The sequence below is a fragment of the Sapajus apella genome, unplaced genomic scaffold (assembly GCF_009761245.1).
Source record: "Sapajus apella isolate SASKATOON/1434 unplaced genomic scaffold, GSC_monkey_1.0 scaffold2, whole genome shotgun sequence".
Lineage (NCBI taxonomy): Eukaryota > Metazoa > Chordata > Mammalia > Primates > Cebidae > Sapajus > Sapajus apella.
Genome location: NW_022436942.1, coordinates 81,312,773 through 81,336,489, shown reverse-complemented (window position 1 = coordinate 81,336,489; position 23,717 = coordinate 81,312,773). Strand labels below are relative to the sequence as shown.

Here is a 23,717-nt window from a genome sequence, read left to right as displayed (position 1 = left end):
TTCCGACTGTAGATGGTCAGAGACGACCTCCCTGTGAAAACCTAAATAAATGTAGGAAACAAGTTTTGGAATATCTGGGAAGCACATTTCAGGTAGAGGGTGCAGCGAATGAAGAGACCAGGAGGTGCCTTTTAGGGAGGTGTTCACAGAGCCGTCTCAGCCGTCTCCTGCCCTGTGGCATCTGGCTGGCTACCAGGGAGATGGGGCATCATGGCTTAGTCATGCTGGCTCACACAAAGAGCCCTTCTCTGAAGTCCCTGGTGTTTCTACATGACAAGACAGGCCCTGTGAGCCTCTGAGCTGTGCTTTAAGCATTGAGTCTGGCTGGGGAAGTTTGCAGAGGGTCCCACCATTGTCCCTATGGAGTTATTGGCCATCCTGTGTCTTCAAGTCACATTTTGGAGAGTGAGTTTTTTTCTCCTTGTATTTTTTTAAATTGTAAAATATATAAAAGGTAAAATTTACCTGGCGCGGTGGCTGACTCCTGTAATCCCAGCACTTTGGGAGGCCGAGGCAGGCGGATCACGAGGTCAAGAGATTGAGACCATCCTGGCCAACATGGTGAAACACCATCTCTACTAAAAATACAAAAATTAGCCAGGCATGGTGGCGTGCACCAGTAGTCCCAGCTACTCGGGAGGCTGAGGCGGAAGAATCATTTGAACCCGGGAGGCGGAGGCTGCAGTGAGCTGAGATTGTGCCACTACACTCCAGCCTGGCAACGGAGCAAGACTATCTCAAAAAAAAGAATTTACCATGTTAACCATTTTTATGTGTACAGTTCATTGATATACTTACAGTGTGTGCAACCATCACCCCTATCCGTTTCCAGAATTTTTTTATCATCCCAAACAGAAACTGCACGCATTAATTAACAACTCCCAACCCTTTTCCTTACCCTCAGTAGCCTCTGCCGTACTCTCTCTCTCTGTGGATTTGCCTCTTCTAGATGTTTCATAGGAATGGAGTGGTGCAATATGTGGCCTTTTGTGTCTGGCTTCTTTTGCTCAGCATCATGTATTTGAGGTTTGTCTGTGTTGTAGGGGGTGGACTTTTTGAAGCAAACGAGATATCAGCACTGTGTGCTGTCCCTGTACCAGGTGCTGCAAGGGATCAAAAGGGGAAGAGAAGCCCAGGTCCTGCCCAGGAGCCCCCATCTGGGTCATGCAGATGATGCTAGCTCGCACTTAGTTACTCCTCAGCTCTTGGATCTATTTGTTTGTATTTCTCCAGACAGATGTCCCTCGAAATCAAGGACTCAGTTTCACATGTAGGACTCCACAGTCCATGCCATAAATCTAGGTTCACCTCTGTGCTTGGGCACCTGACATCTCTCAGCCTCATCTTACCCATCTGTGGAATAGACCTGGTGCTCTATTAAGAGCCATTCTTGGCCTGATTAAGCTGGCTTCTCAGAGCCAGCTCAGAGCTGACCCTTGACAGGGGAGGGTGGCATGTGGGGTGATGCTTCTTAGACTATGACTTTTTTATTTATTAAAAATTAATTCAGGAACTTTGATGTATCAGACTTTAAAAGGAGTTGACAGGTCACATGGTCCCTGAAAGCACAGGGCTGGTAATCCATTTAAGAAAACATTTTCTGCTTCTTTTTAGTTTAATGGAGGAAATCATTAGCTGGGAAATTGGTAGAACTGATTTATTCTTGTTTTGGGGAAGGGGAGTGGAAGAGAAAATGCTTTAATTGCTGCTGGCTCTAGAAATATCTTCGCAAAATATTCCCATCAGCTGGGCCTGGCATGAGAAGAGGAAGTAGGCTGAGCGTTCCTCCCTTCACCCATGCTCTGGGGGCAGCAGAGGGGCTCTTTCTGGCCCCAGGTGGGTGGCCAATGAGGTCAGCAGTGGCAAATCTTCAAAGTTGCAGCCTTGGATCCCTGGTGCTCCAGTCCCTCCCTCAAGCCTGGATGCACTGCGTGGTTCTGGTCCGGGGCTGGGTCCCAGAGAGCTGATGCTCAAGCCTCATTCCCAGGGAAACGGGACCAGGACCCCCGTCTGGGAAAAAGGACTACGTGCCTCTGGGGCTTCATCCGGTTCCAAGGGGAGGCAACTGGGTTCACCCTAAAAATAACCGAATATGCAAACAGCTTCAGCATGCAAATGTTTTTCGTTTCTGTGGGCTGGATAATTTAAAGGTACAGCTGTTTTTCCACTGTCCCTATCTGTTTTTCCTGAAGCAGGGAGGAGGCCTGGGGTGAGCTGAGCCCTTCTGGGGTCACCATCGTCCAGCACCTGTGGGCAAGGTTTGCCTGGGTGCCCAACTGCTGCCCTCTCTTTAGATGCCACCTTCCCTGGGATGCCCCAACCCTGTGACTTTCAGCAGGCCCTCAAGGGTCCCTGTCATGGAGCGGAAGCTGCCAGCAGGCCTGGCATGAGTACAGTCACCCTGGCATGCTTGCTGAGGTTGTGGGGGGTTGTCCACCTGACTTCAATTCACCAAGCTCATCCAGCTCAGAAAAATGGGTAAAGGAGTTGTCAGAGACAGGGAGGCTATAAATAGCTTGGCAGGACAAGGAGAAGGTGAGAGGCCAGTGACTTCAAGGTTGTAGCCCAGCTCCTGGCCAGCTGCCATATCTCCATGTGTCCTGAATACCCCCAGGCTGTTGCCCCTCCACGTGCTCGCCTCAGGCTCTATTGGCCAAATTCTGGTGTTCCAGGACCTTCCTGGCCTCCATCTTGCTTCCTGGTAGCTGCTGCCCTGTGAAGCTTTAAGGCATATTATCACCTCCATGGCTGGGTACTCTCATCTACCCATGTCATAATCCTCCCATAGACATGCTATATCTGGGGAAAAGCCTCAAAGCAGCCACCTGGGAGGAGCTTGCCATCAGGTGGGGCATCTGAGCACTGCTGCCTGTTGGGGATGATAGGCCTGTGGCTTCAGCTCCAAAGCTGTAGGGTGGGACCAGGAGTTAGTCTACAGTAGGGATGAGGACATAACTTCGGGCCAGGCACTGACCTTTACAGGGTCTCCATCCATCCATCCATCCATCCATCCATCCATCCATCCGTCCATCCATTTGTATATTTAGAAATGTTATTCAGTTCCTGCTGCGGGCCAGTGTTCTTCTGGCCTGAGGATACAGCAGTGAATACAGACAACCAAAATCCCTGCCCTCACAGAGACTCCATTCTAGTAGGAGAGACAGACCATTAAAAACTTTTTTTTTAGATATGGGATCTTGCTATGTTGCCCAGGCTGGACTAAAATTCCTGGGTCAAATGATCCTTCAGCCATAGCTTCCTAAGTAGCTGGGACTACAGGCATGTGCTACTGTTCCTGGGCAGACAATTTATAAAATTGTCTACATGTAGATGAACCCAATAAGGCATGCTTGGTGAAAGAAGCCAGACATGGAAGGACAAATACGGTATGATTCCACTTACCATGATTATATGATGAGGTCCCTAGAGTTGTCAAATGCATAGTGACAGACAGAACAGTGGGGGCTGGGGTTGGGGAAGGGGCAATGGGGAGTTAGTGTGTAATGTGTAGAGAGTTCAGTTTGGGAAGGTGAATTGGTTCTGGAGGATGGTGGGGATGTTACATAACAATGTGAATGTGCTTAATGCCATGACGCGGTGCACTTAGAAATGGCTAAGATGGGTCAGGCACAGTGGCCACGCCTGTAATCCCAGCACTTTGGGAAGCCAAGGCTGGCGGATCAGTTGAGGTCAGGAGTTCAAAACCAGCCTGTCCAACATGGTGAAACCCTGTCTCTACTAAAAATACAAAAATTAGCCAGGTGTGGTGGTGGGTGCCTGTAATCCCAGCTACTCGGAGGCTGAGGCAGGAGAATCGTTTGAACTGGAAGGCAGAGGTTGCAGTGAGCTGAGATTGTGCCACTGCACTCCAGTATGGGCGACAGAGCAAGAAGACTCTGTCTCAAAAAAAATAAAAATGAAGTGGCTAAGATGGTAAATTTTATGTTATATATGTTTTACCACGATTTTTGAAATAGGAAAGAAGAAAGAAAAGTAAGTCTGGTACTAGATAGTGATCAGTGCTCTGAAGAAAATTAGAAAGCGTCAGAGGAATGCCAGGGTTAGAGTCAGGGCTAAGTTTTACATAAGGGTGTCATCGAAGGCCTTAATGAGAAGGGGTCCTTGAGCAGAAGGAAGGGCTAGTGGCAAGTACAGATGACCCAAGACGGGAACTTGCCCATGGCCTTGTCAGGGCAGAGAGGTGGCAGGGCAGAGCCTGCTGGCCATCACTCTGAGTGGGAGGAGAGAGGCCATTCAGGGCTTTGAACATGTCCTCGTCCTTCTAGCCAGTCTGTTGAGGGAGCTAGGAGAAGGCTTTGCAGGGTGGGGGTACAGGCCCATCCTCAGCTGCAGCTCCCACCTCTGGGTGACTCTTACCTGTTTGTGGGCTCAGCACCATGGGAGTTAATGATGTTTTACTTAGTGGTGTGTTTAAATTTTTTCTGTTTTTCTGGAGCCTCCACTATCCCTCCTTTCTCAGCTTTGGTGGGAAAAGGGACAGGAGAGGTGGGTCCGGGACATGAGAGGGGTAGCTTGCTCAGTTTTCAGTCTCTGCTGTCTGGGCTTTGAAGCCACACAGCTGCTGAGAAGCAGGCAGACTTTTGCCTATCCAACAAGGGTGCATGGTGCCCCCTGCCCCTGGGTCTGCTCCTGAGACACCTCTCAGGAGGCTCCTGCAGGGCCAGGTGGGCAACGGGTCGTGGCCCTGGGTGTCAGACCCCACCTTATTGGAGAAGTTACTTCCATTTCTGAGTCTGGATTTTTGCATCTGCAAGTGAGAGGGCTGGGTAGCAGTCAGGTCTCCATTCTCATCCTGACACTCCCTGCCAGAGGAGCCTGAGAGAGCAGCTTCGTGGGTAAGCAAAGCTTTCCCTGAGTGCCCAGCTCCACAGCCCACCCGAGAACCAAGGCCCTCTGTACAATCCCCTCAGGGGTCTCTGTCACCACATGAGGGATTGTGTGTGCAGAATTGTTCCAATTCTACAGCCCCTGCCCAGACATTCAAGGGATAAACTCAGTAGTTACCAGGGGAAACAGCAGGTGAGGGGTTCTAGAACAGGGCAGAGGAGAGGCCTGTTCTAGGTGGTTCCCAGACCCACATCATTATGGAGTCTATGGTGTCCACTCCTCAGCTGGTATCTGTGCCGTTCCCTGAGAGCCCCACCACCCACCTTCTGTCCTTTTAGAGGCGTATCTGGAGCTGGGCTGGGGATACAGCCTGCTCCCCTGCCCAGACACTGTGGGGTAAGTAGGGAGAGGAGGGGTTGAGGAAAGAGACCAGGAGCTAGGCCTGGGCCTGGACCATGCATCCTTTTACACTTGTCATCTTGTCAGACCTTTGGGTTGCTCTATCCAGGGCAATCACCACCAGCCTCGTGTGACTATTTAAGTTTAGTTGTAAATTAAAGTGAAATAACATGGAAAAATTCCATTTCCCACTCCCACTCATCACATTTCAAGTGCTCAGTAACCACCTGGGGCCAGTGGCAGGTCACGGCAGGCCATTGATAAGATAACAATGAATCACGTGGATGTGTCTGGTTGAGGCATTCACTGCAGAGAGACGTAGACCCCCTCCATCTTTAACTTAAAAGGTTAATGCTGAGTAGCTATATTAAAATGTGGATGTGGCTCAGGTTTCAAAATGAAAAAGGGGGCTAATTCTAGGACGATAGGCATAAAACTGTGATTAGATCCACAAATTTCTGAGCACTGTCCATAGTGCTCACTGGACGGCACAGGTGTGCAACACGTTTGTCACTAGGGAAAGTTCTACTGGGCAGCACCAGCCTCATCTCTAGAGCAACCCCATGGGGTAGAGATTGTTGCCCCATTTCACAGCTGGAGAAGTTGAAGCTTAGAGAGGGGCGATGACTGGCTAGTCATGCAGTCGGTGGGTGCCAGTGGTCCTGGCACCAGGGTTCGTTTGGTCTCAAAGCATGAATATGGGATTGGCATATGCATATGTCTCCCTGCCCAGCTGGCTGCTTACCTGGGAGGAAGCTGGAGGCCCACTTGTGGGCTACACACAGGCTTTTAGGATCTCTGCCTTGGGCCCCAGGGCCAGCCAGAACCTCCCTTACTTTGTCACCCATGGGGATCATTGCTTTAGTGGAGAGGCAGAATGAGATGAGCACTCAGTTTGGGGCCTCTGGGCCTGCAACTTTGAGAACAAATCCCTTAGAGGGGACTCTAGGACATTTCACTGGCGTCTGAAAACTTCATTTTAAAAGTGAGAAGTTAAGCATAGTGGCGTGCATCTGGCCTGTAGTCCCAGATACTCAGGAGTCTGAGGCAGGAGGAACATTTGAATCCAGGAGGTCGAGTCTCTGCAGCGAGCTATAATCACACCATTGTACTCCAGCCTGGGCAAATGAGCGAGACCCTGTCTCGTAAAAAAAAAAAAAATGTGACAATAGCCAAAAGATAGAAACAGCTCACATGTCCATTGGCTGATGGATAATACATAAGCAGAATGTGGTCCATCCATGCAATGGGGTATGATTCAGTCATAAAACGGAACAAAGCACTGACACATGGTCACAACATAGATGGACCTCGAAAATGGGATACTGAGTAAAAGAAGCCAGACACAGAAGGCCACATAGTATATGAATCCATTTATATGGAATGTCCGAATGTCCAGAATAGGCAAATCCATAGAGACAGACAGAGAGAAGATTGGTTGTTGCCAGAAGCTGGGGGAGAGGGGACTGGAGAGAAACTGCTAATAGGTCTCCTTTTGGGATGCTGAAATTCTGGAACTAGATGGAGGTGGTGGTTGCACAACATTGTGAATATACTCAGTGCCACTGAAGTGAACACTTTTAAAATGATTAAAATGGTAAATTTTGTGTTATATGTATTTTACTGCAATAAAAAAAGTGAGAAGAAGCAGTAGAATCTAGATGGTGAATATATGGATGTTCATTATAAAATGTTTTCAACTTTGCCATATGCTTGAACACTTTCATCATAAAACACTGAGGGAGAGGCCGGGCACAGTGGCTCACGCCTGTAATCCCAGCACTTTGAGAGGCTGAGATGGGCGGATCACCTGAGATCAGGAGTTCAAGACCAGCCTGGCCAGTATGACAAAACCTCATCTCTACTAAAAATACAAAAATTAGCTGGGCGTAGTGGTGGGCACCTGTAATCTCAGCTACTTGGGAAGCTGAGGCAGAAGGATTGCATGAGCTCTGGAGGCAGAAGGATTGCATGAGCTCTGGAGGCAGAGGTTGCAGTAAGCCGAGATTGCCTCACTGCACTCCAGCCCGGGTGACAGAGCAAGACTCTGTATGTATGTATGTATGTACGTATAAATAAATAAATAAATCAAACAAACACAACATCGAGGGAGAAAGCAACGGGATTGGGCTGTCCCCCCCGCCCACTTAAATGTCTCTTGTGTCAGGGCAACCGGGCCTGGTAGGCTGTGGTGACGCAGCAGGCCTGCTGAAGCCTTAGTCCTGAGGGGCCTGCTGAGTGGGCAGGAAGAGATAGGAGGCTGGGGATGCTGTTACTGTGCTCCCAGGCCTAAGAAGACCACAGCTCCTGAGGTGGGCCCAGTGCCGCACTAGTTCTTGCCCTGAGCCTTCTCAAAGTCCTGCCACGTCTCAGTGCCTGGGAGTGCAGGCTTGTAGAATGTGGTATCATCTCTGTCTGTAATAATGAGATAGAAGTTGGAAGTGACCAGACTTGCCCCTAGTCATGTGATCTCCAAGGAGAGAGACTGAGACCCCATCGAGGTCTCATGGCTCTCTCTCCAGCCCCATTTCGCTGCTCCCAGTATGAGTAGGATCAAGTGGCCAAAGCCAGTTTCAAAGCTAGGACGTGGGCAGCTGCAGCAGTGAGGCTGGCACTGGTGTGATGGGAGATGCCACCCAGCGTGGGGAGCCTGGGAGTCCCCGTCCACCTGCCGGTACGTCCAGGAGAGCCCCCTCCCCCTGCAGTGCCCAGCAGCCTCCCTTCTTCTCTGCTTCCCACATGGGTGGCACTGGGCCATCAGAGCCATTCCGTAGGTGGGCATCCCCTCATCCCTGAGGGTGGGAAGATGTGACTCAGGATTTGGCAACAGAGTTTTAGAAACAGGGAGGCTGGGCAGTGGAAATCCGCAATGCCTCCCCAAACACCAGGTAACACCTAAGCCTGGGGAGAGGGTCACTTTAGTCTCTGGGGTCCCAACTTCAGACTCTGGCTGAGCAGCATGGCATGAGACAGAGGGCCCAGGATCTTGGCAGAGGGGCAGTGGAGCACCATGAGGCAGGAGAGAAAGCCCCCATCTCCTCCCTTCTCCTTGATGGGGTGGTGGCCATCAGCTGCTGCTTTTGCCCATCGGCCTGGCCAGTGCCCCTCCCCGCCTTGCTGCCTGGACTCTGAGGCCTGGTATGGGGGAGGCTGCAGCAGCAGAACTGTGGGATTGGCTCTCTGCTGATGCCTTCCCTCCGGCATATGGCTCCTCCGCCCGCCTTGGGCTCTGCCAGCGGCTCCCCTTTCTCCATGGCAACTCAGCTCAGTGGTCCCAGTGGAGGAGAGAAAATCAATTCTCCCTCCTTACCGCCCTCCCTCTCTGCTCCCCACCCCTTCCTCTGCAGCCTGCCTTCCTCCCTTCCTCCGGCATCCCTGCCCGGGCTCACAGCTCCTCCATCCACCCGTCTTGGGGCACGCGTGCTCCTCAGTGTCCTCCGTCTCCAGGCATGGGCTGCTGGGAGAGCCGTGTGCTGGGGGTGGCCCCCTGAGGCTGGCAGCATGGGGAGCTCAGCGGACCTCTGCAGGGATGGGGGGCTGCTGCGTGACCCCAGCCTGGCTCCTGCGGTGCATACCTCCTGACTCTGATACTTTGTCCCCCCACCCCTTCCCTCACATTGGCCTCCTAAAAGGTAATTTTCTGCTCCTTCTGAAACATGTCACTGCCTCAGGAGGGGTTTATTAGCAAGGAAGGCTCCGTCTGGACACGCGGGCTGCTTGCTTTCTCTCCGAAGAGCTGAGATGGAGGGAGAGAGAGAGGGAGAGGCCTGGCTTGGCATGCTCGGAGCTCAGAGGGGGCACAGCAGAGTTTGGGTGCGTGGGGTTCTCCTCTAGGGAGTCTGTGAGTAGCTCAGCTCCTGCCTTCCAGTGCTTGGGCAGATAAAGTGCTCCATTGTACTTCCATTTTCCACTGTGATTGCCACAGAGCATGGAAAATCTGCTTTCCTGGACTATGGTTGGACCAAGGAGAGGGGAGGAAATTTAGAGACATGCACGTGCGCCCCAAATGGGATAAGGCTCAGGAGTGGCGATTGTTGGCCACAGGTTATCTTTCTGACAAACCCTTCATTATCTGAAAATGAGAGTTCAATTTGTCCCTCCCCACCCCTGATACCCCTATAACCAAGATTTCTAAGAAGGTGGTATAGGGAGGATCGTCTGCTGGCCGGCCTCAGGCAGAGCGGCCCTGCCAGTGTGTCTGTCTGGACAGCACCATCTGTTTGGGACAGCCCATCGGCATAGTTTGGTTCAGGCAGGATTTCAAGCCTGCTGCTCAGTGGGTCAACATTCTGCATCATTTCTTCCCCATCCCCAGTAGAGGCATTCAGAATAACTCTTAAACGGCTTTCCCAGAGGGAATCTGTGAGGCTAACCCCTCAGCAGCACAGCCCAGGGAGACACACTACGACCCATGCCCGGCACAGGCAGCTCCCCCGTGACCTCTGCTTCCTGTGCAACAGGCAATGGAAAAAAAGAACCCTTGGTTGTCAACGAGAACAGCTCCCGTGTTGATGGAAAGTGAGGGCCAAAGAAACCAGATTTAGCACCCAGTTCTTAGAAGCTATGGGTTTGAACGGTGTCTGAGAGTAAGCCCTGTCTGATCTTTAAATAGAAAGTGTACATAAAGTATCCCCATTGACTCACCAGGGAGCTTCAAAGTTCAGGTACCAGGGAACCCATACTCAACTCTGAAAGAGGCACTGAACTTGGAGGGCTGACTGCAGAGAAGTCTAGATGTTCAGGTATGTGTCTGTGTCTCAGGGTGCAGCGGGGATTGAGGATGGGACCAGAGTTGGTTCGCAGACTGAGTAGTTCAACATAGGACTTCAGCCTCATGAGCACCTAAGTTGATTCTGTTTTTTGTTTTAGCATTCTCTCTGACAGATTGCTTTAATAACAGCATCGGAGCCTTGAAGGCAGCCCGAGACAGGACTCCCTCTGTGGTTCTGTGGTTGCGTCTTTAAACTATGTTTATCTCCCCCAAAGTCCTCCAGAGATCCTGAATTCTTGGTGCTTCTCTTTGAGCAATCACATGGGTTACAACTGGGCAGGATGAGAGGAATGCTTTTTTGTCTAATATGTCTGTGCTGTTTATTCCTCTGCTTTGGGCTAGAGACTCACCCAGACCCTCCTGGCATCTGGGTGGTGTGCAGGCTTCTTAACAACATTACGGGCGTCTGGATTCTGGTTGGTTGCTGGGAATTCTGATGGGTTTACAAGTTATGTGATGGATGGGAAGGCCATGTGCTGGTTTTGTTTGGGTTGTTTTCGTTTGCTAGCGAGCGGAAAAACTGATGTGACACCTTAAAGGCCAGCCCATGGGTGGTAACACCCCATTCTCATCTCTGCTCTGAGCCTCACTGGGAGGCACCTGGCCCTGCCATTGCAGCTGGGGCTCCTATGCCCTGGGGTCTTTCATGTGAGCTCAGGGTGATGCAAGTGTGTATTCAGTCAGCAAGCCCAAAAGTCAAAAGAACAGCCAGAGCCAAGCTGACGTTTGAAGAGGGAGGCAGGCTTCTCCAGCCTGGCTGCATTGGCCTGAGGTAGATTCTGAGTGCTCTACCTTCATTTCCCTGCTCTCCTGTGTCCTTTCTCAGTGGCTGCTCCGAAGTGTAATTTCATGTAGTGGTGACTTAACTTGAAAGCATCATAGGAGCCGCAGAGGGCATGAGAGCAGCTTGGAGAGGTGGGAGCCCAGGCTGCCAATGGCTTTAGCCCATGAAAGTGTGGAAAGCTCGTTCCAGGAAAATTGGAATAATCAATGCATTGGCTGGCTTTCAGGCAGTGAGTGGTTCTTTCTTTAATTTGACAGGAGTGCTGGGATTCAGAGAAGGGTGTGGTGGGAAGCCCTGTGGTTCAGATAGACCTCACGAAGCCATTGAAGCTCCCAGGAGAAAGTCTGATTTCTTTTCCCCTGGCCTGGCTCACAGCATGATGGGGTCTACCACCCAGGATGTGCTGGGCAGGACAGGCAGCTCTGAGGCAGGTCAAAGATTCTGGGACTCAGAACATCTGCCTTGGCCCCTGCCCAGCCTGTGCCCAGCTTTGAAAAAGTCTGTGGGTGGTGTTGTATGAATGACTTAAACTGCAGGAAAAGAGAAGCTCATGAACATTAAACTCTCCCAGTCTGTCTTGTGAGTTTCCTGAACAGTACATGTGTGTTCATGCATCTACATGCCCTTGCCCACATGTGCACATACACAAGCACACACATGCTTGCAGATACAGACACAGCCTCCCCACATGCACAAATACATGTGCACATGCCATGCAGCACATACATATAACTCACAAGCTTACACCCACATGCATGCACACACAGTTATGTTTTCCCTGCCTACTAGCAGGGATGTGCCTACCATTTGGTATTCTTCTCATGCTAACATGTAAACAGTTACCAGAATTGGTAAGATCAGACAAATGTCTTTTATGCATTGTTTTACAGCTCAATGTCTCACCTGAGTGAGACAGACTGTCCCTGTCCACTTTTGGAAAGAGCTGCCTCTGTTCCTTCTTTTCCTACCCTGTGCTCTGCTGCATGGTCTGGTGTGTTACTGAGACTGGCATGTTTGTGTCTGCAGGGAAGCCTCTGAGTACTGGCTTTCTGTCCAGGGCTTCTGAGGGCTACCAGCCCAAAGGGAAGGGAGTCATCAGAGACTGATAAGTTTAAGGTGTGCTGAGTTGTAAGGCCGTGTGTGTGTGTGTGTGTGTGTGTGTGTGTGGTTGTATGTGTAGGCATGTGTGTCCATGTGAAGTGTGTGGTATGTGCATGTGGGGTGTGTGTAGCTGTGTATGTGGTATGTGCATATGGACGTGTGTATTTATATGTGCATGAGTGGTATGTTTGTGTGGTATGTTGTGTGTGTGGTATGTTGTGTGTGTGTATACATGTGGCATGTATATGTGCCTCTGTGTGATTTGTGTGCCTATGGGGTATGTGAGAATGTGTGCAGTGAGTGTGAGTATATGTGTTGTTTGTATTTGGGTATCTTTAACGTTGCATTCCATTTCTCCCCATTTTCTGCTTCAATTTCCAGAGCAGGGCTTAGCACATTCCTTAACCCACATCTGCACTGGGATCTTAAATCCACTTCACAGACACTTTCCCAAGTCTCATCTGATTTAACAGTTTGCAACCACCCTAGAAATACTTGGTGTTGCTCCCATTTTACAGATGAGCAGACCGAGTCTCAGAGGGTTGAGTAGCTTGCCTGTGAAGGCAGAACCAGAACTTGGATTTCTGGCTCTTTCACTCCTTCACTTCCTCCTTCCCTCCCTCATTAGTTATAAATGCAACCTGCTTTGCATGGGCCATGGCTGCTGGGCTCTCCGCCTGAAGACTAGACTCAGTGCTTGTCTTTCAGCAGGAGCCCAGTAGGGGAGGAGGCTGAGGAGGTTGGGTGAGGGGAGCTGGGGGCCCTCACTCTCCCTGCACTCCACAGCCACCCACCTTAGTTGTCTGTGAAAGCAAACAGAAGGAAGTGGAGAGAGGATGGAGCAGGTGGCCTGGGGATGAGGCGGAGGAGAATCGCCTGCATCTGCCCTGCCACTCAGTCACTTCAGGGCTTCCGCCCAGAGTGCCCGAGTCCACTCTGCACTGTGGAAAATCTGGATAACCCTGACCCTGATCTGCTGTTACTCTGCTACAGGAGCAGAGTGGCTCCCTTTCTTTTAAAAATTGCTGTATCATATATCATCAGGAAGACAGTCTGCATTGTGGGGTCTGTGTGTTTTAGGCTGAGGATTTCGGCATTGCTGGCTCAGTGTAATAGGAGTGGCACTGTGCATGACGAGATGTGTGCCTTAGTTTCCTCATCTGTAACATGGAGATAACACTGTCTGCTTCACATACCTCAACACAGAGAATAGGTGTGACGTGCTTGGAGATGAACCACCTTTGTGGGCAGTGGCGAAAGGTAGGCTGTTGTTAGAGACCAGGCATTCGCATCACTTACTCTTCAATGGGTCAGGAGAGTTTATGCCCAGAGATGCCCACAGAGAGCAGGTGGGGCACAGACGCAAGGCAGATGGAACGAAAGGGAAGCAATTGCTGCTTTTGGGTAGAGCATAGAGGGGAGTTCTTATATTAGTTACGCAACTTTTCTGTAATTTAGAGACTATATGAAAATGAAATATAGAAAAAAAAAGACTCCTCATTTAAGAGCTCTTCCTAAGAGGTTGACAGAATACTATCGTTAACAACCAGCAGAGGGTTTGTACCTTAAGGACCCATGAGAAGCCAAGTGAATAAAATGGAAGCTCCATCCTCAGGGAGGCTGGAGACAGCTGGTCAGCCCTGGAGGGGACAGGGAGCTCTGGGGAGCGGGGCAGGTGATGGAATCACACCAGCCAGACTCTCAAAAGGCAGGGCTCTCCCTGGACACCAGGCCTTGGAAGTCAGGCTTCTTCCCTGATCCTTGTCGGAGCTAGGGATTCTGGCTTGGATGACTTCCCCAGGGCCCTTGCCTGGCTGCCCGAGTCTCTTCTTCCAGAGCTCCAGGTGAAAGAAATTGTATCTTATGATGGTTTCCTGACTGGGTGCTGGTTTTGTTTGGTCCAATGTGCAGTGGCAGGTTTAGCCATTAGATCAGCTTTGTGGCCCTCTCTGCTGCTGCCAGCATCCTGAAAGCCTCTTTCAGATGACTGTTTAACTTCAAAACCTTGAACAGCTGTTGACAGGGAGCACTAGACCTGGAGTCTTGAGAGTCTGGGGTTCTGGCTCTACCCTACTGGACCTCTCTGAACCCCCACTCTCTCTCTGTCAAAGCCAAGTTTGGTGGAAATGAATGAATGAAGGACTTGAACATGCTTTGTCACTCTGCAAAGGATTGGTGTATCTTGGGAGAAGACAGGAGGGGGACAATTGCCAGCCTTAACTTGCTGTCTACTTTGTGCCTCAGTTTCCCCACCTTGTTGCCATAGTGAGGGGAATTTTCCTTATTAAGTCCCCATCACCTTTCTCTCTCTCTCTCTCTCTTTTTTTTTTTTTTTTTTTTTTTTTTGAAACAGAGTCTCGCTCTGTCACCCAGGCTGGAGTGCAGTGATGTGATCTAGGCTTACTGCAACCTCCACCTTCTGTGTTCAAGCAAGTCTCCTACCTCAGCCTCCTGAGTAGCTGGGACGACAGGTGGCCATCACCACGCCTGGCTAATTTTTTGTATTTTTAGTAGAAATAGGGTTTTACCGTATTGACCAGGCTGGTCTCGAACTCCTGACTTTGTAATCCGCCCGCCTCGGCCTCCCAAACTGCTGGGATTACAAGCGTGAACCACTGCGCCCGCCCCCCATCACCTTTCTCTAAGCAAGACTGTACTCAGGGGGCAGAAGGGAGAGGAGAATCCAATTTAGAAGACCTTGTCCCTCTCCCCTGTCTGCCATCAGCCTGGTTATAAGGTCCTGGAGAATTCCTTTGACCTCTCGGAGCCTCAGTTTCCTGGTGTGCACAGCAGGGTTAGCGATGGGTGCCCTCAGGAGACTGGGAAGGACAAAGGGATTGTGTGTGCCCAGCACTTTGTTTCATGCCAGTGTCCTCACTTTTCCCGTTGCCCTGTGCCCTTGTAAAGCACTTCACAGCTTTCTAGGCGTGGGCACACCATTATCACAGCCTGTGGCTGTGAACGGGCTTTGACAAGCCTGTGCAGACAGGGAATGGGGAATGGTAAATTTAAAACACTCTTTTCGCCTGACTTCATTTGCCTGCTGGGCCTGTGCTAATTGCATGGCTAAAGTCCCCTTTCCAGGACTCTGGGTTCCTAGGATGGAGAAGATTGGAACTGGGCTGCTCTAAGACCTTCCTCAGGTGGTAGGAAGAGCAAAATGTGGTAGTCATATAGGCTTGGGTTTGAGTCCTCACTGTGTGACCCTCAGAAGCTGCTTAATCCCACTGCATCTCAGTTTCCTATTGTGTGGAATGGGGGTGATGGTCCCCCCATGGGCGTTGTGTGAGAATTCAAGAGTGTGCTTCTTGCCTGTCTCATTGCAGGAGTGTATGAAACAGGTGATCATCTTGGTAGGGCTCTCCTCCAGTATCGGATTGCTCTGTACCAGAGACTGTCCTAGGATCAGGGTCAGGCCAACCACTGCTTTTCATGCTTCCAAATGTTTGGAGAGCCAGTACAGTGTCTCAGTCAGTGGAGCTTTCTGTCAGGGGGCATGATCATCAAGCCGTTTGTGCCCTGTCAGCCACCCGAACCCAGAGCCACTCCCTGGACTGAGCTTGCCTTCAGGAGAAGGTGGGCAGCAGAGTTCTCCAGCGCAGTCAGCAGTGTGGCTCATGGGGAGCACAGGGAGAAGATGAGCAGCTCTGCGGCCAAGGTGAGGCCTCCCTTGGACCCAGAAAGAGAGCAGGGGCTGGAATTTATGCTTGAGTCACCAGCTGGCAGCTTCAACTTAGATGAGAAGAGCCAGCATGCCTGTTCCCCTCTGCTGCCCGCAGGCCTCTGCCCACTCTACTCAAGCGTTCAACCTGTTGCTCCCTCCCAAACAACAGTGGACACCTAAGGATCCCAGGTTAGATCTGATAGATGGGGACACTGACCCAGACAGACTCAGGGCAGCTTTCCTGAGTCACTGGGAATCACACAGAGCTGGGCCAGCTGGACAGGATCCTGGGGACAGAACGGAGTTCAACTCCGTCTCTCTGCTGGCTTCCCTGCATCCCCCTGTTTGCAGCTAGGAAGGGCTGAGCTGGTGACTTGGTGTCATCCCTTCCATGTGGCCCCTGCTGTCACGGCATCCTCTGGGTTGGGCAGTTGCATGAAGGGGCATGTAGATGCGGGGCCCTTAGGGCTGCCCCCACAACTAGACTGGGCTGAAGAACCGGTTGGTCTTGTGGGGTTATTTAGAAGGCACGGGGTGCAGGCCTAAGCTCCCTAGCTCTTCCTTGGAAGAGGCCTGGCCTGTGTAAGCTGTTGCTGCCTGGCGTGAGGAAGTAGCACACCAAAGAGCATCCTGTCCCATGGGCAGCACATACCATGAGCAACTCTGCTCCTCAGGGTAGCCAGTGGAGCTGGGAGGGGGGACAATGCCTTCTTCCCAGACTCAGTGCGTGCCACATTCCTCTGGGCCGCCTGGCCTGGGCATTCTAGGAGGCCTCTGTCCAGAGGGGCAGACTTTTCCTGATGCCCACACCAACATGAGTGCCTGCCAGAGGCCCTGAGGGCACTGATGACAGCAGCTGTGACAGTGGTACCATTGCCCACATGGCCCTGAGACCCTTGGGTATGGTCCAGCTCAAACCCCTTCACTATAGCTGGGACCCTGAGGCCCACACAGGTCAGGGACCTGCTCTAGCCTCAGGGCCTGTAACCACTATTTGAAGTGATCTTCTGTCTGCAGCCTGATAACTTTCAGGGCCTAGTCCCCACTCCCCACAGTGGACATGGGCTTAGGGCATGATTTAAGCCCCAAGAGCAGTGAACCGAGCTGGGTTAGGGGCCAGGGCATGGCGACCTTTTCACCAGGTCTAAGGTGAGTGGAGCCTCTGGACTTGCCTGTCCCTGGGCTGTGTCTATCACCAGACTCTCCTGGCTGGGTGTTCCCACCCTGGGGACTCTTAGCTCCTTGCCAGTCACTCATTAAGCCCCTGCTTGTCTTGTGATCCCTGGGTTTGGAGCTGATGTGTGGCTGCTGCTGGGCAGCTTCCAGAGTGCATTACATCTGGCTTTTCACTGTGGCCTTGGGAAATGGTCAGGGCAGATGACCAGAATCTGTTCGATGAAGGGGCCTGGAAGTTAAGTCACCTGCCCAAGGTCAGACAACTATTCTGGGACAGAATTTGGAATTGAGATCATTTATCTAACAAATATTTGCTGGGTACTTACCTTTATTAAGCAACTGCCGTGGCTGAGCCCTGGGGACACAACTTTGAACAAGGCTGGGGCCCTGAGCTCCAAGGCAAACATGCAGCTACAGTGCAGTCTGATAAAGGCTGAAAGGAAAGGGTGCATGGTTCCCAGGGAGCTGACTTGGCCCATGAGAAGGCTTCCAGGGCCCTGGAAGGTAAGGAAGCTTCATCTGGGGGAAGGGATCTTTGAGCACAGAGGACTCTGGCCATCTGATTCCGGCCTGTAGGGATCCCAGCAAGCCCAGGAGAGGTGTGGACCCTGGCCTTGGCCTTGCTATGTGGCCTGCAGCAATCCCTGTCTTGTCTCCAGTCTCTCCATCTGTCTGCAAGGGAGATTATACTAGGGCCCTTGTTCTCATTCTCTGGAGAGCTTCCAGATAACCTCAGGAGATATGTTTAAAATACAGCTTCTGAGGCCCTTCACACAGAGGTTCTGATTTAGCAGGTCTGGGAGCAGGGCACAGGAATCTGCATTTTTTTCCTTTTTTTTTTTTTAGAGAGAGAGGGTCTTACTCTGTTGTCCAGGCTGGAGTTTGCAGTTTGGTGGTACAGTCATAGCTCACTGCAACCTCCTGGGCTCATGCTGTCTTCCTGCCTCAATCCCCTGAGTAGCTGGTTCTACAGGCACAATCCACCACTCCTGGCTAATTTTTAAATTTTTTGTGTAGACGAGGTCTCACCATGTTGACCAGGCTGGTCTCAAACTCCTGGTCTCAAGTGATTCTCATGATCCCTAAGTGCTGGGATTATAGGTGTGAGCTACTGTACCTGGCCCTGGAATCTGCATTTTAAATAAGCTCCCTAGGTGTTTCTAAGGCAGCTTATCCCTGTACTTCAGTTTGAGAAAAGCTAGACTTAACCATCTTGGCTCTGACATTATCAGTCCCACAATGGTCCTGGTCGTGTCCCTTGATGTGGGCAGAGCCTATGGTGTTGGGATGGTGGAGGTGCCCGGGGTTTGCAAATGCTGGAGCTCTCTGAGATCCCAAATTCTACAGAATCTCAGAGAAACCCTTGGTCTTCATCCTGAAGCTTCTAAAAGTCTTGGTTAACTCCCTTAGCTCCCCATTATGGGAGGGTCTCCAAAAGTGGAGATAGGTAGGGGATGATAAGCCCCTCAGGGTATTAAGTATTTCTCAGATCTCACTTTAGCCATTTCTGATCTGAAAGACCTGCAGTCCCTGGGTTAGTTCTTGAGGCTGTCTGCAGCCTGGTGCACCTGAGAATTCTTTTTTTTTTTTTTTTTTAAAGTCAAAGTCTTGCTCTGTCGCCCAGGCTGCAGTGCAGTGACACAATGTTGACTCACTGCAACCTCCGCCTCTCAGGTTCAAGTGATTCTCCTGCCTCAGCCTCCTGAATAGCTGGGATTACAGGTGTGTGCCACTATGCACAGCTAATTTTTGTAATTTTGGTAGAGATGGGATTTTACCATGTTGGCTAGGCTGGTCTTGAACTCCTGACCTCAAGTGAATCAGCCACCTCAGCCTCCCAAAGTGCTGGGATTACAGGCGTGAGCCACCTTGCCTGGCTGTGCCTGAGGATTTTTAGCAAAGCTAAGCTGGCCTGACCTGACATGGGGGCCTAGAAAAAGCTGTTCAGGTATCATGTGGGGAGGTGGGGAAAGCAGGGAGGCTGGGCAGGGGGAGGCCAGTGCACTCTGGGCCACATGACCGCTTCCCCTGAAGTGTCTTAACAGCCTGGATGCAGATGGGCTTCTCACCATTGGCTCCTTGAGCTAATTGGCTTGCAGCCCTGCTAACAACCTGGTGACAGGCTGGCTCAGTCCTGCCCAGATGCTAGTGTCACCCTCCCAGCCAGGAGACCCATTGGCTTTTCTCTTGCAGGGTGCCCGGAGCAGGGGACACTAGCTGACCTACATGTGGTCAGTTCAGAGTATGTCCTATTTCCCAATGCCACAAACCCAATGTGCTAGTTTCCTAGGGCTGCTGTCACAAACGACCACAAACTGCATGACCTAAGCAGCAGAAGTTTATTCTCGTACAGTTCTGGAGGCCAGAAATCTCAACTCAAGGTATCAAGAGGGCCATACTCCCTCTGATGGCTCCAAGGAGAATCATTCCTTGCTTCTTGCAGCTTCTGGTGGCCCCAAGTGTTCCTTGGCTTGTGGCTGCATCACTGCAGTCTCTGCCTCTGCCTTCACATGGCCTTCTCCTCTGTGTCACCTGTGTCCTCTCCTCTTTTTTTTTGAGATGGAGTTTTGCTCTTGTCACCCAGCCTGGAGTGCAGTGGCGTGATCTCGGCTCACTGCAACCTCTGCCTCCCAGGTTCAAGTGATTCTCTTGCCTCAGCCTCCCAAGTAGCTGGGATTAAAGGTGCACACCACCATGCCTAGCTAATTTTTGTATTTTTGGTAGAGATGAGGCTTCACCATGTTGTCCAGGCTGGTCTTGAACTCCTAACTGCAGATGATCTGCCTACCTCTGCCTTTCAAAGTGCTAGGATTACAGGCGTGAGCCAGCACACCCGATCATGGCCATAGACTGTCTTCTCTTCTTATAGGTACACCAGTCATTGGATTTTGAACCCATCCTCAATCCAATTTGATTTCATCTTGAAATCCTTCACTAGTCACATCCACAAAGACCCTATTTCCATATAAGGTCACATTCTGAGGCTCTAGGTAGATGTCAATTTGGGGAGGGGGCTGCACTATTCAACCCATTGCACCCAGCAGGCAGAATGTCACCAGATAAAGGGCAAGCCTGCTGCACTGGTCGGGGAGTATGGCCTGACAGCAGGTCCCAGGAAACACACCCAGGGCTTTTAGCAGCCTCAGGCTCTGTCATCTGCAAGGGCAACTTTGTCTCTATGAGTAGAATCAGAGGGCCCAGAGCAGGGGAGAGGGCCCAGTGGGCAGCCACTATGGAGAGGGTGTACTAGTCAGACACGTATTTTAAGGTATTCTGGAGGAGAAAGGCTGCATGTGGCTCCAAAAAGTCAATCAAGACTCCAGGTTGAGTACCAGGGGGGCAAACTCTGCTCAATATAGGAACTTTCTATAATAGCAATACCTTGTAGCCCATCCCACGAGGTGAGTAAGCTCCTCTCACAGGTGGGCATTGCAGAGAGGGGTCCGTTCATCTCCCAGCTCTCAGTCTGTGCTCGTCTCAGAGGTTCATGCCCCCACCCCCAACAGCTGTGGGACAAAGTTAGGGGCTCACTCCCCAAAGGCGGTGGAGATAATGGTGGCATACATAGTCAGACCCCTGCTCATGCTCCTGGCTGGCTCATGGGTTTGTGGGTTGGGGGCAGTACCCACAATGCCCAGTCTTTAGGGCATCCGCAGTGATGGCCCCTCATCCTCTGCCCCTGCCTGCACCAGCCCACTCCATCTGTTTCCCAGCTGAGTCTTCTTTACCCGTTGTCGGGCCCTCCCCGTGCTCGGTGTTGACACTTGGCCTCCTTCCTGGGCGGGCTCTCTGCCTGTGTCCAGCCCTGGCTCTCTGAGCTCCTGTCACACATGTCACTGCGCACATGGTGGAGCAGCCATCTCGACACTTGGCACCTGCAAGAGCTTTCATCTCTTTGCCCTGGCCCATCACAGATTAGACACACTAACACCTCAACTGTGAAGGTGACATCTGTCTCCACACACAAACATGCACACAGGGCTGGATACAGCAAGGGACAAGGGTTAGGCCTGCTGCAGACCTTGGGCGAGTCTCTGCCCCATGTCTCCAGTGGTTAATGAAAGACAGTCTTGCTCTGGGAAGCACTTCCTGCATCTGACTTCTAGAAGTCTCTGCTGTCCAGGATGACAGAGGGTGCCTCTGAAGGCAGAAAGTGCTGAGTGTCACCGGTACCACTGCCCCTGTGGCTGCCTGACTACCATCTATTCCTTCCCATCCTCCTGTCCTGAGAGAACCAACAGACATTGCCTTGGAATGATGTCCTCTCCTCTCGGGCTCCCAGGCTGGCCCAGGGTGCCTTTTGGGGAGGTGTGCCCTCACCCTCACACGCACAGGCTTTACATACAATTCATCATTTAAAATGAACAGCCCTTCTGAGCCTGCTGGTCTCTTGTAAGTCTCACACCAATTTGCCAAAATCCTTTCCCTTCCCTGGGGCCCTTGCTTTCACCCGTCAGTCAAAAAGACATAATTGGCTGGGCATGGGGGCTCATACCTATAATACCAGCACTTTGAGAGGCCAAGGCAGGTGGATCACGAGGTCAGGAGATCAAGACCATCCTGGCCCACATGGTGAAACCCTGTCTCTACTAAAATACAAATAATAATAATAATAATAAAATTAGCCAGGCGTGGTGGCATGTGCCTGTAGTCCCAGCTACTCAGGAGGCTGAGGCAGGGGAATTACTTGAACCCAGATGGCAGAGGATGCTGTGAGCCCGAGATCGTGCCACTGCACTACAGCCTGGGCGACAGGAGAGAGCAAGACTCCATCTCAAAAAAAAAAAGATGTAATCTTCTGGGACAAGGTATGTCAGCCGTTCCCACAGAGCCTGGTGCCTTGGAAGTGCCTATAAATGGGTGTTCCTGCCCTGCATCCTCCTGCCTCTCCTGCCAGCCATGTTGGTTTCCCATTGATTCTGTCTCCAGTGTCTGGTGTGCACCTGCTCTGGACAGAGCCCTGTTCTCCGTCCCTGGCACCAGGTGGCTCTCCCTCTGCCCCTGTAAAGCAGCAGCTGGGAATGAGCTGAGTCCTGCTGCTTGCCCCATGACAGTGACCAGAGGGCTATAGGGAGCCCTGGATGCCATGGGGGACCTCTTCTCCCTTTCCTCTGGTTTGTTGGATGCTCTCGGAGAACCTTCTGGGTGGCCCCTTGGGCTTGACCTCCCAGATCGATGAGGCAGCTGCTCCAGGTTCAGCAATGCAGTTCCACAAGGATGGACAGGGCCTCATGCAGCGGTCCAGGCGCCTCCAGAAGCTGTGGGTGATCAGTGCCTGCAGAATGGGGGCTGTAGCTTGGCTGTCCCACTAGGAGGCTCCGAGCAAGTCTTTGAAGGATGAGGAGGGTATGGCAGGTCCAGGCAGAGGACTTCTCAGGTGCCCAGCACCTCACTGTCACCTCGTTTAACCCCACTCAACCCTCAAGGTAAGTGGTATTCTAAAAACAGGTACACTGGGGCCTGAAGCAGGTAAAGGACTTGCCCAAAGACAGGGCTTGAAGGTAACTGCGGTCTGGTCCCACGTTCACCTTCATGCAGTTAGTCTCTCCCTGTGACCTGCTGCCTCTGATTCATTGTGTTGTTTGTTTCCAACTAGCTTTTTTTTTGCAGGGTGAGGGTGATGTGCTTACTCCCACAATCTTCCCCAACTTTCTCCCATTCCTGCTGTTGGATTTGAGGAGGCTGTTCAGCGCCTCCTCACTTCCCACCCTGTTGACATAGGGCTGTTGCTGGGCTCATTTTGTTTTTGACCCAGTCAGCCTGGCAGGGAAGTGGCGGGCTGTGTGCAGAGCTTCCCAAAATAGCCCCAGGCTCCCCGCCAAAGATAGAAGAGCCAGACTGTGCACGATGGGCTTGGGCCAGTTGAAAGATGACTCAGTTCCCTACTCCCCTCAGCTCCCCTGCCCCGTGCACCCCCCAGCCCTGTTTTTGATACTCCTGCACATAACCTGTGTCCCGTGGTGCTGAGAGGCTCCTGTGGGCCACAGGCCTCAGAGTGCTGGTTGGGATTGGTTTAATGTCACCCTGGGCCCAGAATCAGGAGTTCTCGTCCCTTCCCTGTTACTGACTTCCATGATGACCTTGACCAAGTCCCTGTCGCTCTCTTGGCTTCTGTTTTCCAATTTGGAGTGGGGAGAGTGCATCTGTCCACCTGCTGGCGATGTTACTGGGAGGGCCGAAGGACACTGAGTAATGGTCCTAACCCTGGGAAGGATGACGATAATGCATAATGACAAAATGATATCAATGAATTATTTCTCCTACTCCTGACTGTTTTGAATATGGGGACACAGTTCTTTAGCAGGGCTGATCACCAGCATCACCATCACCATCATCATATAGTAATAATAACAGCTGCTGCTGTTGCGTGGGTGTTGTGTACTGGGTGCTTTAAATTCATTGTCTCTTAATTTATTCCCTCTTCTACCCTATGAGTGTATGTGTTATTGGACCTAGTCTTATAAAATGAAGAACTGTGGCTCAGAGAGTTTAAGTAACTTCCTCAAGATCAAGTGAGGGGTGGAGCTGAAATCGGAGCCCCCCGTTCTGATGTCAAAGCCTGAGTTCTGCCTGTGATATTGTGACCCCACCTCCAGGGGCTTGCTCTAGGCTTTTCTCTCCAGACCTGGAGCCTGGTCTCTTGGGGGCTGCTCTTAGCAGCCAGAGCATCCAGAAGGTCCCATCTGCATTCTGACAAGAGAGCCCTGGGGGAGAGAGAGACATTTCTTGGACTGAAGGGGCCACTCATTTTAGCCCCCCGCCTTTTAAATATTATGCATTTAAGCAATGTTGCAGAACAGAGTTAGCAGGCACTTCCTAAGTACCAGCTGTGTGCCAAGTCCTGAGGGCTTCCTTATGTCCCCCACCAAGCCAGAGAGGCCTGTATTCCTCAGACTTTGCAGACGAAGAAATGCAGCCCAGCCAGGGGCTCAGGCTACCCACCCAAGGCCACCCATCTAAGGCCACCAGCCCGG

General features: G+C 51.5%; 1 protein-coding gene across 13 annotated transcripts in view; it reads left to right on the top strand.

Annotated features, from left to right (window-relative positions):
* Positions 1-23,717, top strand: part of PITPNM2 (phosphatidylinositol transfer protein membrane associated 2) — a 164,680-nt gene that overhangs the window by 64,778 nt on the left and 76,185 nt on the right. Inside the window, exon 1 of one of the 13 annotated variants that reach the window (XM_032242997.1) lies at positions 7,277-8,879. The exons of the other annotated variants lie outside the window; for them this stretch is intronic. The gene's annotated coding sequence lies outside the window, so the exon portion shown is untranslated. Of the gene's footprint in view, positions 1-7,276; positions 8,880-23,717 lie in introns of those variants that run through there. 13 annotated transcript variants of the gene reach the window in all.